General features: G+C 36.2%; 1 long non-coding RNA gene across 42 annotated transcripts in view; it reads left to right on the top strand.

The window, feature by feature from the left end:
• LOC144320990 (uncharacterized) overlaps positions 1-12,869 on the top strand; it is a 369,611-nt gene that overhangs the window by 287,188 nt on the left and 69,554 nt on the right. For 30 of the 42 annotated variants that reach the window (XR_013386621.1, XR_013386625.1, XR_013386636.1 and 27 more), the window contains one exon: positions 1,759-3,290. This is a non-coding gene — a long non-coding RNA (uncharacterized LOC144320990). Of the gene's footprint in view, positions 1-1,758; positions 3,291-9,628; positions 9,662-12,819; positions 12,855-12,869 lie in introns of those variants that run through there. The other 12 variants (XR_013386617.1, XR_013386616.1, XR_013386615.1 and 9 more) reach the window with 2 other exon arrangements.

Genomic DNA, 12,869 nt, shown 5'->3' on the forward strand with positions numbered 1-12,869 from the left:
AACACATTTGAAAGTGCCATGTGGATGCTTTTGCCACTCTGTATACATTTATTAGAAAGACAGTAGCTGCTCTGTCATGTAAGTCAAACCACTGTGTGTTTAAAAGTTTGGTCACCCTACTACAACTCCCTTTCATGTAACAGGCTTTTTAAAGAGCAAGAGCTGCCTAACCATTCTTTTCTGTTTAGGTATGTGACAACTAGCATCTATTACTGCCCTGCTTTCTTGTGTGCTGGTGATGGCTGCACTACTTGTGATTTAGGACATTTCGGGGTGGGGGGCGCGGGGAGAAGAGCTCAAATATTTATGAGTGTCTGAAGGTGCCCAGAAACTAATTTTCTACAGCTATACTCCAGACCTTCCTTTTCTCTCCTAACATGCGACTGCTTCTTCAATAGAGATTAAATTGACAAATGTCTTTCCCATATCTCTTTGCATTAAACTGACTCACATAACCTTGCTTCTTCTGTCTGCTTTGGAGCTACACTTTGCCAGAACTCTCTGTGCCACATCTGAACTCACTGCTCCAGACACATACACTTTGGGAACTCCTCTGCACTATAATTTAATTCCCTTTTAATCCAGACTTGGAAGTCACAATTGGGGTTTTATTATGACGATTCCAAGAGGTTGTAACAACAGACCACATGGAAAACAGGGGTGCAGAAAGGAGGCATGTGGAGAGGGGGGCACACATATTTCTTGACTTCAAAGCCAAGGGGAAGGATAAATAAGTCACTCTGTAGTCATCAACTACATATATTTATTACTTTTAAAAAACAGCCAGAAGTACTGAAATATAAATGCAAGGGTCTGTTTGGAAGTCTGACACTTTTCTTTCCCCTCTGAACTATCCAAAAATGCACTTACTCCAACAACACAATGCACATTTTTCTTTTAATCTTTTTGTTTTAGTTAAATTAAACAAGAAAAACATGCTGGCTTTAACAAATTTGAATAATATATAAGTGTATAGAGTAAAAAGGGTATGGCCTTCTCTGCCTCTTTCCCTTAATAGTGCTGTGTTTATTATCCTTTGAGAATTTTTCTGCGCATATAAATATGCATCTTTTATGTTCGACTACAATTTCGTTTGGGTCTTTAAACAAATTGAGATCAGATTCTTCATTTTGTTCTGAGGCTTGCTATTTCATTTAACAATATGCAGTGGGTATTTTTCTAAGTCAGAATCTAATTCAGTTATTGCAATGGCTGCACAGTTTTCCATTTGTGGATTTTGTATAATTCTTCTCTCTCTCTCAATTACTTTTCTTTTTTCCTCTACCACTGGCAGTGTTGCTATGAGCAGACTTGTAATATTTGTATCTATGTGCTAAGGTATTTTGTAGAAAATAGATGCCTATGTATTGTTCAACACTTTAAGCATTTTGTTCCCTTCAATATAGTGAGTATTCGAGCCATTTATATACACACACACACACAGATTTAGACACATATTTTGCTTGTGTCTCCATAGTTTCTATGGACCAGGAGGATAGTTTAGGCAAATTATTGAATATTTTATAACCAGAGGGCTAAACAGCATTAAGTATGATTTTCACTAATGAAACATTTCTGTACATTATGCCACCCACATTGCCTTTGCTCTGAATATTCTTTTCTTTAAACATCCCGATATTCTCTTCCCATTTTGTATCTGCACCTACAGTCCTCCTTGCTTTGTGGCCCTGTATCTTCCTCTACTTGATATTCATCCACATGCTGGTGATGCTATTTCATTTTTCTCTTTTCTTCCAGGAGTTTTTAGTCTCACCCTCTCTCTACAGTGAAGAACAAAGCTGCTGTGGAAATGACAGCTTCCCTAGAACCATCTAAGTACCTTCCTACGCTCCGGGTTTGTTTGTTCTTTTTAGAAGATCAGAGAGCACAAAACATGGGCTACATCTGACAAGACGCTGGGTTGAACTCATTTTTAGCAGGTGCCGTGCTGTGTCTGACAGTTTTGCAGCCAGAAGAGTGATCTGGGACAAAGGAAGAGAGAATGGGGCCCTGTAACAGCATTTTTTTTTTTTTTACAACTTCATTGACTTTTTTTAAGGAAATATTTTGTGATATAACAGACATTATTGTCAGAGATTTTTGGTGAAAAAAAAAAAGCCACAGAATTGAAGTGACATTAATTTTATGAAAAGATAACTAATTAATTTAATAGTAAAGGGTGAAACAAAATGGATATCTGTGCCTGCGATTATGGAAAGACCCAGAGATATAAAGATCCGAAAAAATTAAAGAAACTGCATCTTTATTGAGTTATTAGAAAAGAAGTTCTGAAGCCAGTGTAGCTGATACATTCCTAGAACTGTTACAAGAATTAGGGAAGCCAAATTCTATAAAACCACCTTTTTTAAAGAAACACTTCTTTCTAAAGATAGTAACATTGGGATTTATATTGAGCATTTACTTTGAGGATTTATTTAAATAGACAAAGCCCCCTACTTCCATGCATACAACAGCCTAGAAACTGTAATGGGTAATATGTAGGTTACATGAACAGCCCACAGCTGTTTATTCATCACCAAATAGAAGTGATAAGTCTATTTATACTGGATGGCAGTCTCAGAGAGAAGAATCACCGATTGAATCAAATCAATTGTCTTAATATGCAAGAGATAAACTATTCCAAACTAAAAAGCACACTCATTTCGGTTGATTGGCACCAGCTGAAAATCAATTTGATGGGATCATTTGGTACTCCATGCTGTTCTGCGTTATCTCTATTAGGTTTATCCCCTGCAGCACCTACCAAGGAAGGCCAGGGAGAGGTGGGAAGGCATGAATTCCACCGCCTACCTAAATGCCTTTGATGCTATATTCATTTTAAACTACTTGAGCTTTATTAGTCTGGGAATTCTAAAATTCAGAAGTGAAATAGTACATTGTGTATAGTTTGACATTTAATAGTAACACAGAGGGTTGTAAAAAGGGCAAAATATTCTATTTCTTTCCTCGTATTTCCATATTCTCTCTATATCCCCAGTGAAGTTGGGTAGAGTTGATTGTGCTCATCTCTGATTGATGCATAGGTATTATAAACCTGGTGATTGAGTGGTGCCCTCAGTATTGAAACTATGTCCATCTAAATACAATACTGCCATTAACTTTCAACTACTTCAGTTACTCCTGAAAGAGACAATTTACCTAAAACAACATCTGAAGAATGTCTTTTATTTAGAATTTGCCTACCAGACCAATCATTAAGAATTTCCAGAAAACACCAGCTATGTTTTCAAGATAGGAAGTCCAAAATAAACTGTGATTGTGAAAAGCCATTTGGCTAAAGTGAAAATTTATCTAATTAAATTCATGCTGTAAATATATTGGCAAATTATTTAGATGCTCAATAGCTTTGGGAATGTTGCCAACATAACTAAGGTAGAAAGAAATCCTACTTTTTAACTGTGACTGCTGCCTCCCCTACAGAATTTAGACATCATGATTTGGAAATGCCTTATTGTGCTCCATTTCCAGGGCTAATGGAACTGGGTTTTTGTTTGTTTGTTTGTTTTTGTTTTTTAAAGATTTATTTATTTGAGAGGGAGCGCACAAGCGGGAGGGGCAGAGGGAGAGAGAGAGAACAAATCTCAAGCAGACTCCACACTGAGATGGAGCCCAGTGTAGGGTTCAGGCTCATGATCCTGAGATCAGGACCTGAGCCAAAACCAAGAGTCTGTACCTTAACCGACTGTATCCCGCCAGATAGCCCCCACATCTAATGGAGCTTAAGGATGCCGTCTTTAAATTTTTAGTTACTTTTTAACACTAAGGGATTTATTTCTCTTAAGTTAAGTACTCTAGGTTCACTTAAGAGTATAGGTCTTTAATAAACCTGAACATCAATTTCATTTTAGGTCTTCTTCAGGGCCACTACTTGCCCATTTGGAACCTTTGTATGAGTTAAAGTCATTCCTTGGGGTGGACACAGGCCGAGTCTGCACCTCCAGGTGCTTTGCTTTCTCATCTGGGCACCATTTTGCAGCCACAACGTGCTCAAATGTGCATGATAGCCTTGCATCTTCAAACGATCTCTAATAGGATATTTGTCACGTTATTTCCTGTACATTCTTTGAAGCTTCTCTTGATCTCAAGCATTAAACTGTATCTCAGCCACTCTGATCACTTGCTGAAATGTTGCTTCATATTTTAGTGAAATAAATTAAAGGTATCTGAATTCTTTTTCTTCAACTTCCATTTACTTCAAATATTTATTTTCTTGTCTCAGATAAAGAAGTATCCCCCCCTCCCATCTGGGATTAGCCTGTTCATCACTGCCCCACCTGTACAGATGATTGGCTACTCCAGTCTTTCAATTTTCAATTTTGCATGTTAAACTTTCTCTCTGAATTAAATCCTTAATTTTGGTTTTTATATGATCTTAAACCACATGCCTTTTGCAGTTCCTTCTGCCAAGAAAGACCTTCACCATTTATATAAATATATTCATGACTTCTTCCTTCTTTCAAAGACCAGTGATAATGCCATCTACCTCAAAAAACTTTCCCTGAAAGAAGTTAAGTACTCTTTCTTTTGAAGGCCCATAGAATTTCATTTAAATCTTCCTTATGGTAGTCACCATTACATGGCCTGCAAAAATTGCTGTGTGTGTATTTATTTCATCTGACCAAAGAGAACGTGAGCATTTTGTAGACAAAACTCATCTTGTTTCAACTTTGAGTCCCTAACACAAAAGCAGAATGCCATGCATATATTTATCACTAAATATGTTGTTGTTTTTAAGATTTTATTTATTTATTTGAAAGAGAGAGAGAGAGTGTATGAGCAGGGAGTGGGGCAGAGGGAGAGGGAGAAGCCCACCCCCCCTGCCCCGCCACTGAGCAGGGAGACCGATAAGGGGCTCAATCTCAGGGTCCTGAGATCATGATATGAGCCGAAGTCAGATACTTAACCAACTGAGCCATCCAGGTGCCCAAATACTAAATGTGTTACAAGAAATTTGTGGAAGGAAATTTTTATTTATTTGTATAATGTTTCTCTCTCTTATAACATTTTAATTTCTTTAGTGATTTTTTTAAATAGATTTTTTGTTTTGTTTTGTTTTAAGACTTAATTTATTCATAAGAGACACAGAGAGAGAGAGAGAGAGAGAGAGAGAGGCAGAGACATAGGCAGAGGGAGATGCAGGCTCTCTGTGAAGAGCCTAATGTGGGACTTGATCCTAGCACTCCGGGATCATGCCCTGAACTGAAGGCAGATGCTCAACCGCGGAGCTACGCAGGCATCCCAGATTTAATTTTTTAGAGCAGTTTCGGTTTCACTAGAAAATTAAGCATAAGTTGCAGGCATACACCATATATCCCCTGCCTTCACACATAATACAGCCTCCCCCATTATCAGCATCCTCTGGAGTGATACGTTTGTTAAAATTGTTGAAGGTGCGCTGACACTCAAAGTTTATAGTTTATATTAAGGTTCACACTTAGTGTTGTAGATTCTATGGATTTAGACAAATATATATTAATACATTGCAGTATACACTATTGTTAATAATCCACTGTTACAGGATACAGAATAGTTTCACTGCCCTGAATTTCATCTGTTTTCGGCCAATTCATCCTTTCTTCCTTCCTAACCTGTGTCACCTACTGATTTTTTACTATCTCCATGGCTTTTCCTTTTCCAGAATGTCATAATTTTTTAGCCTTTTCAGATTTACTTCTTTCATCTGGCAGTATTCAGTTAAGGCTTCTCCATGTCTTTTTATGACCTGATAGCTCATTTCACTTTAGTGCTGAATAATGTCCATTGTCTGGATGTATCACAGTTTATGCATCCACTCGCCTGCTCAAGAACACCTTAGCTGCTTTCAGGTTTGGCAGTTATGGAAAAAGCTGCTATAAACTTCCATGTGAAGGTTTTGTGTAGACATTTTTCAACTCATTTGTATAAATATTAGGGAGGATGATTGCTCAATCGTATGGTAAGAGAATGTTTAGTTTTCTAAGAACTGCTGTACTGTCTTCCAAAGTGGGTGTACCATGTTGCATTCCTGCCGGCAATGAATGACAGTTCTTGTTGCTCCACATCCTCACCAGTATTTGGTATTACTGTTGTTTTGGGTTTCAGCCATTCTTATAGATATGTAGTGGTATTTCATTGTTATTTTAATTTGTAATTCCCTAGTGAGACATGATGTTGAACATTTTTTTCATGTGCTTATTTGCCATCTGTTTATCTTTGATGAGGTATCTCTTCAGAACTTTAACCTATTTTGTTTTACCTTATTTTAGAGAGAGGAAGAGGGGCAGAGAGGGAAAGAGAGACAGAGACATAGAGAATCTTAAGCAGACTCCACAAGCAGCACAGAGCCTAATGTAGGGTTTGATCCACAAACTCTGAGACCATGATCTGAACTGAAACCAAGAGTTGGATGCTTAACCAACTGAGCCACCCAGACACCCCTGGCCATTTTTAAAGATTTTTTTTTATTTATTTATTTATTTATTTATTTATTTATTTATTTATTTATGATAGACAGAGAGAGAGAGAGAGAGAGAGAGAGAGAGAGGCAGAGACACAGGCAGAGGGAGAAGCAGGCTCCACGCTGGGAGCCCGATGCGGGACTCGATCCCGGGACTCCAGAATCGTGCCCTGGGCCAAAGGCACCCCTGGCCATTTTAAAATCAAGTTGTTAATTTTCTTATTGTTGAGTTTTTAGGTATTCTTTTTAAATTTTGGATAAGAGTCCTTTATGAGACATACTTCTGCAAATATTTTTCCCAGTGGTCACATGTTCTCTTGTTCTCTTGAAATTGTCTTGCTCAGAGCAACAATATTTAATTCTAATGAAATCTAGTTTATCACTTATTTCTTTCAGGGAGCAAGACTTTGGTGTTGTATTAAAAAAGTCAGTGCCAGACCCAAGGTCATCTAGAAATTCTCTTGTGTTATTTTCTAGGAATTTTATAACTTTTCATTTTTACATTTAGGTCTGTGATAATTATTTTTTCACTTTTTTTTTAGGGTGAGAGAATGTGTAGGGGCTAGGGGAAGGGGCAGAGAGAGAATCTTAAATAGGTTCCATATCCAGTGTAGAATCAGAAGTGGGGCTCGATCTCATGACCCAGAGATCATAACCTGAGCCAAAATCAAGAGTCAGTTGCTTACCAGCTGAGCCACCCAGGTCCCCCTTTACCAAATATTTTTTGAAAATATTTTTTTAGCAGGTGACTAGGCTGTATCATATATCTTAACTTTGCCTTCCTTTTGAAAGACAACATTCCTAGATATAGAATTCTTAGTAGATCATTTTTTATCACTTTGAATATGTTATCTTCCAATTTGAGTCTTGATTCTTTTGCCAAATTTTTATAGATTTTCCTGAATAGATATTTATTCATGTATTGTTTTCCCTTAGCATCATTTCTAGAGGCTTTAATTTTTGTTGTTATTTTTTAAAGTAATTTTCACCAGTCTTAGGCAGAACTAAGTCAGCAAAACTTCTCATACTATCATGCTAATCAGTCTCCGCTTGTCCTCTTCTTCGCACACAGGAGCCTTGTTTGTTAGCTAGTTGCTTTCAGTTTTATATGAAGTGGTTGCTCTTAAGAATTTTTAGATTGAGATACAGTTGGATCACTTGGAAAGTCCAGTGGATTTCTCTCCAGACTCTGGCAAAGAAGAATATGCTTCTTTGAGAGTGTATAATCATTATTTCATATTTTCTCAAATATTTTAAATCCCTTCAAAAGAAATATAATTATCAAGAAAAAGTGCTACTGAACATAACAAAATGTAAGAAAAAAAAATATATATATTTATATATATAATATATGTGACTTCATTGTAAATATATTATCTATGGGGGGCAGAGAAAGAGGTCAGATAAGAGAGAGTAGAAGAATTTCTTAAAATGTCTATCAAATTTAGGTTCTCTTTACCAAGCTATGTATTTGGGCACTAGGAATGAGTAAATCATATGTTCACAAATGTAAGTGAATTTGCAGTTATTTATCTTAGTAAGACAGAAATTTCCCTGAATTGAAAATAAGAGCACATTAGCCTTATTGCCAGCTCCACTACTGTCTGGCCCTGTTAATTTGGACAGGTCTTTTAATATTTATCTACTACTTTATGTATAAAATTACATGAATTAAATCTGAATTATGTACCATACAGAGCCATTACAGAACTAAAAGCAATAATGTAAATATACCATATAAATGCAAACTGTCGCACAGGTCTTGTATTGAAATAGAATTCATAAAAAGAGAAATTGAATCTTCATGGATTCCACATGTATTTACTGAACAGCCATTATTCTAGGCAGACCGGTTTCAGCAGTGAAAAATCAGTCTTAAGGACTTTATCTTCCACCGGTGGAGACAGAAAAGAAACAAGTAAATACATAAATGCAATGCAATTATACATTGATATTTACATATACATCTTAATTCCATCTCAATTTTAAAGTTAAAATGAGAGTGAAAATTCAAATTGACAAAATTCTATAATAATGATTTCTTCATCTTGGAAAAATGCATACAGAAAGGGGTCCTTTCTTAGAATGCATAGCTGAATATTACACTATTTTTGAGGTTCATAGTTATGAACTATGTTATGAACTTTTATTTATGTTTTTCCGATGAAATAATGTGTTTTTTCATGCCATACTTCCAGTCTCTCTGTAGTGTACCAATACTTATTAAGTGACAACAATGCTAAGACCCTGCATGGCATTAGTGAAGTCACTTCAGAGGTTACCTAGGGGAAGTTCTGCCCCACAGTGACTGATGAGATGTTACACACCTTTCATATCAGAGACTCTGATAGAATTCTACTAATGTAAAATGACAGATGGTAGCCCTGTAAGAAGGTTTTGATAAAAAAGAAGATGGAAGGAATCTCAAAGATGATGCACATTTATGTCAGCAGAACCACAGAACAAGTACAATTAAGGAGGTGAAATGCAGCAATGGTAATCACAGTGGGTGCTTATACATAGTACCATAGGGATAAATGTTTATTTACTAAATATGTTGAGTTCTTACTTTGTGTCCATCATTCTACTTGGGCTCATGATTCAAGACAAATTGAGCATGAGTTGTACTTGTGAGTTGACTACAGTCAATTAGGGACAGGCAGCCATGGAATTACATAAGTATTTCTTACTGCTCTCCTGCTCAACCATAGAGCAGTGTCGTATCTTGAAAGAGGGAAATCCCAAAGAAGCTAGTTCCTTTGAGGAATACAAGAGAGGCTGTAAGAAATATTCAGTGTTGGGGTGCCTGGCTGACTCAGTCAGTAGAGCATGAGACTCTTGATCTCAGAGTCATTAGTTCAAGCCCCCTGTTGGGTGTAGAGCCTAATTAAAAAAAAAAAATTAACATTGAGCTGACTTTTGAAAGTAGAGATGTTCATCTGAGAGATCTGATGAGATGTGGGGTACAGATGGTGGTAGGGGGCGTGCAGAAATTTTCAAGACAAACTTAACCCCAGGATTAACACTTTGAGAATATATGCACAAACAGTTTCATGAAGATAAGATTTGGGTAACATTTTTATGATTATGAAGTTCCATTAGAATATGTTGTATTATGCTGGAATTATTATTATTATTCTATAATACTTGAATTTTTTTCTCAATCTACAGATACAGAAGAGAAGACTATAATATTATATACAGGTATGTCAAATAAGCTTTACTGAGTGTCTTTTAAAAATGTTTAAAAAACTCAAAGTGAAAATTTATGCTCCTTTTAGCACTATTCAAATTATCCAAAGAATTATGGGAAAATAATTCAACCCTATCTAACCAAGATATTGTAGGTTATTCGAAATTGCAGTTTTCGCTAATCTCAGGATGTTTGGCATCATACAATGCTAAAATATTATTGAAAGCTATTATAGGTTAGCGTTGGAGAAAAGATGCACAGAATATAAATTTTAACACAAAAGATCTGTTTTGCATTTCACAATGTGGAAAAACACAAAAGAAGATGAAAAAAGTTATACAACATCTGGAGAATATTCTATTGATAGTTTTTGGGTCACTATAAAGCAAACTCCAACATACGCTCCAGAAAATCTCAACTCTGTATATTTCCAAAATACATATAAACTTTGACAGGACTTGATTTTCACTATTAAAAATAGAGAAACTGCACTTGCCCACTTAACATCAAACTGCTCTTTTTATAGCCAGCTTGTTCAGCAAAGATTGAAGAGTCCTACATGCATCATGGATCTTTCCCTTGGTAAATAGTTCTGAATTAGCCGAATAAAGCTTGCTAACCTTGCAAAATAACCTGCTATGAAAGTAGAAGGGAATGGTTGTAAAACTTTAGGCTATTTCTTTTCTTAAATATATTTTTAAAAAAGTAATTCTCCATATGTAGGAAATTGGATCGAAATAAAATTTATTCTCCATTCACAATTTGCTCAGCTACTAGAAAGGCATGCCTTTCTTCATTCAGAAAAATTCAGCCACACAAATTAAGTGCAGTCCACTTTCCAGTTCCAAAGGTATGATGTGGGATAATAGTAGGGCAGGAAGGAACCAGGGAAAATAAAAGGGACTCTGGAGGCTCATGCCCAAAGAAGTTTTCAATCACACTTTAAATTTAAGTGTCTCAAATCAGGATTTAATTTACAGTTTAAGATTTAATAACACAGTCATTGCATGTTAATTAAACAGCAATGGATCATTTACCAACCTGTTTAATGAGGTGTAACAACTATTGCATATAAAACATACCGACATTATTATTACATTGCCATTAAACTTCAATAAATCTGTTTGAATAATTATTGGTATTTAAGTACTATAAAATCTCTAACATAACTAGGCATACCTATTTATATTCAATAAAACAGGAATTCTGTTGTAGGAATAATTAAATTCCCAGGACCACATTCCTACCTTTGTATGGCAAAAATTCCTATTGGCAATAGTGAGAGTTAGAGCTCCAGTAAATGAAGAATTCAAGAGAAAGTAATTCAGCCCACAGTGAGGGAACTATCCTCATCATGAGTTTTAGAATCTCACGTTTCTGTAGGGGCAAAGCTCACCTTTAATTTAATTAATAAATGTAATTGGAAGAGCAGTCCCTCCATTATTCTTTTGCCTAGAGGATCATAAATCCCATACTACCTCCCTTCTGCTCACACAGGATAAATTGGAGAGGCCCTGTCCAAGAATTTGACCTGACCTAAGGTGCAGCAAAGCAGTAATTTTTATGTTGGGAGGATTTGGTGAGCTAGCAGGGAGCAGAGGGCTCTGCTGGCTGAAATAAACACAGGTAACAGAGCTTGTTTGGTATATGTTGCTAGGCTTCCCACAAGATGAGGAGGGTGTGATGCCAGCAGGAACTGATGTACTCTGAATAATAGGGTATAATGTTCTGCTGCCAGATGCAATTTCAAAAGATCTGTGGGTGGAGAGAGCCAAAAAAAGGATTTAGGAAGACCCTGGGAATGTGGAACTCCAAGTGGGATAATCCTTAGGAGCAATGACTCGAAAAATTGGTGTTATAATATTTAATTTTTGGATGATAATTTTTAAGTGTAATATCTTCTCCATTTATCCAGAATTAAAAACAAAACAAAACAACAACAACAAAAAGTTGCTGTGGTACTCCAGAGAATAAGTAGATTAGCATGGTATCCAGTTTGAGGGTGACACTTTATGGAAAGTAGACAATCTATACTAAAGATGGAGACTGGAATAGTAATTCAGGTGAAACTGCATATTGGAACTAAAGGCCATGAGGGTAAATATAAACACCCAAAGCATACCATCAATTGTGGATTGGAAGTTCAGACCCTTCCATGTAAATTTTAAGGGCAAAATGGCTTCGTGAAGCTTGAAGGTTTGTGGAACCCTTAACCTGACATTTGAGTAAGATACATATTTGTTAATTTGAGCAGAGATCAACAAGGGTAAGGCATAAATTCAGTCATCAAGTTAGAGAGGCATGTGTCATACAAATAAAAAAAAACAAAGGGAAAAAAAAGGTCAGAGTCAGTAAAAAGATCACTGATTGGCAGGAGTTGGGGGAAGGTAGGATGGATAAATAGAGAAGAGAGGATTTTTAGGGCAGTGAGTTTATCCTGTGTATGATATATGGTAGATAGATGTCGTTATACATTTGTCCAAACCCATACAGTGTACAATGCTAAAAGTGAATCCTAATGTTAACTCTAGACTTTGGGTAATAATAATGTGTCTATGTAGGTTTACCAATTATAGTAAATGTACCACTCTGGAGGGGCATACTGATAGGGAGGGAGGCTGTGCATGTGTGGGGGAGGTGGCCCGTGGGTTCTGTCTATACCTGATGCTCAGTTTTACTGTGAATCTAAAATTGCTCTAAAAATAAAGTCTATTAAAAAAATCAGAATCTATATAAGTGCTAATTATGTCTGATAGAAATTTCATGGAGAGAAAATTTGAAAAGTGGCAAAATCAGTGAAGACTAGGAAGGCTTCAGATAGGAGAAATTTGAATTATGCCAGAAAGAGCAGAGGTTGAGTAAGAAAAGATGAGTAGACTAAGTATTTCAAGACAGAGAAAGCTTCAGAGAATGTAAGAAGATTTGGTGAAACATGTCTTTGTAGAACAGGAAATTACACCAATTAGAAAATGGGGTATTTTTTAAACAGATAAACATTCTAAATGTTCTAATTTGGGTAAATACAATGGAGTTATTATTAAATACCTTGCTATTTAACAAAAAAAGTTTAGAATCACTATTAAAAGAAACAGGCCACTGATGAATTTTGAGACAAGAAATGCCATGCCAATAAATGACCTCCGATCTATACCATTGTTCTTTATCAAAGCATGGGTTATGATTCATGGAGACTCCAACAGTCATGTGAGTAAATTATTA

The sequence above is a fragment of the Canis aureus genome, chromosome 9 (genome assembly GCF_053574225.1).
Source record: "Canis aureus isolate CA01 chromosome 9, VMU_Caureus_v.1.0, whole genome shotgun sequence".
Lineage (NCBI taxonomy): Eukaryota > Metazoa > Chordata > Mammalia > Carnivora > Canidae > Canis > Canis aureus.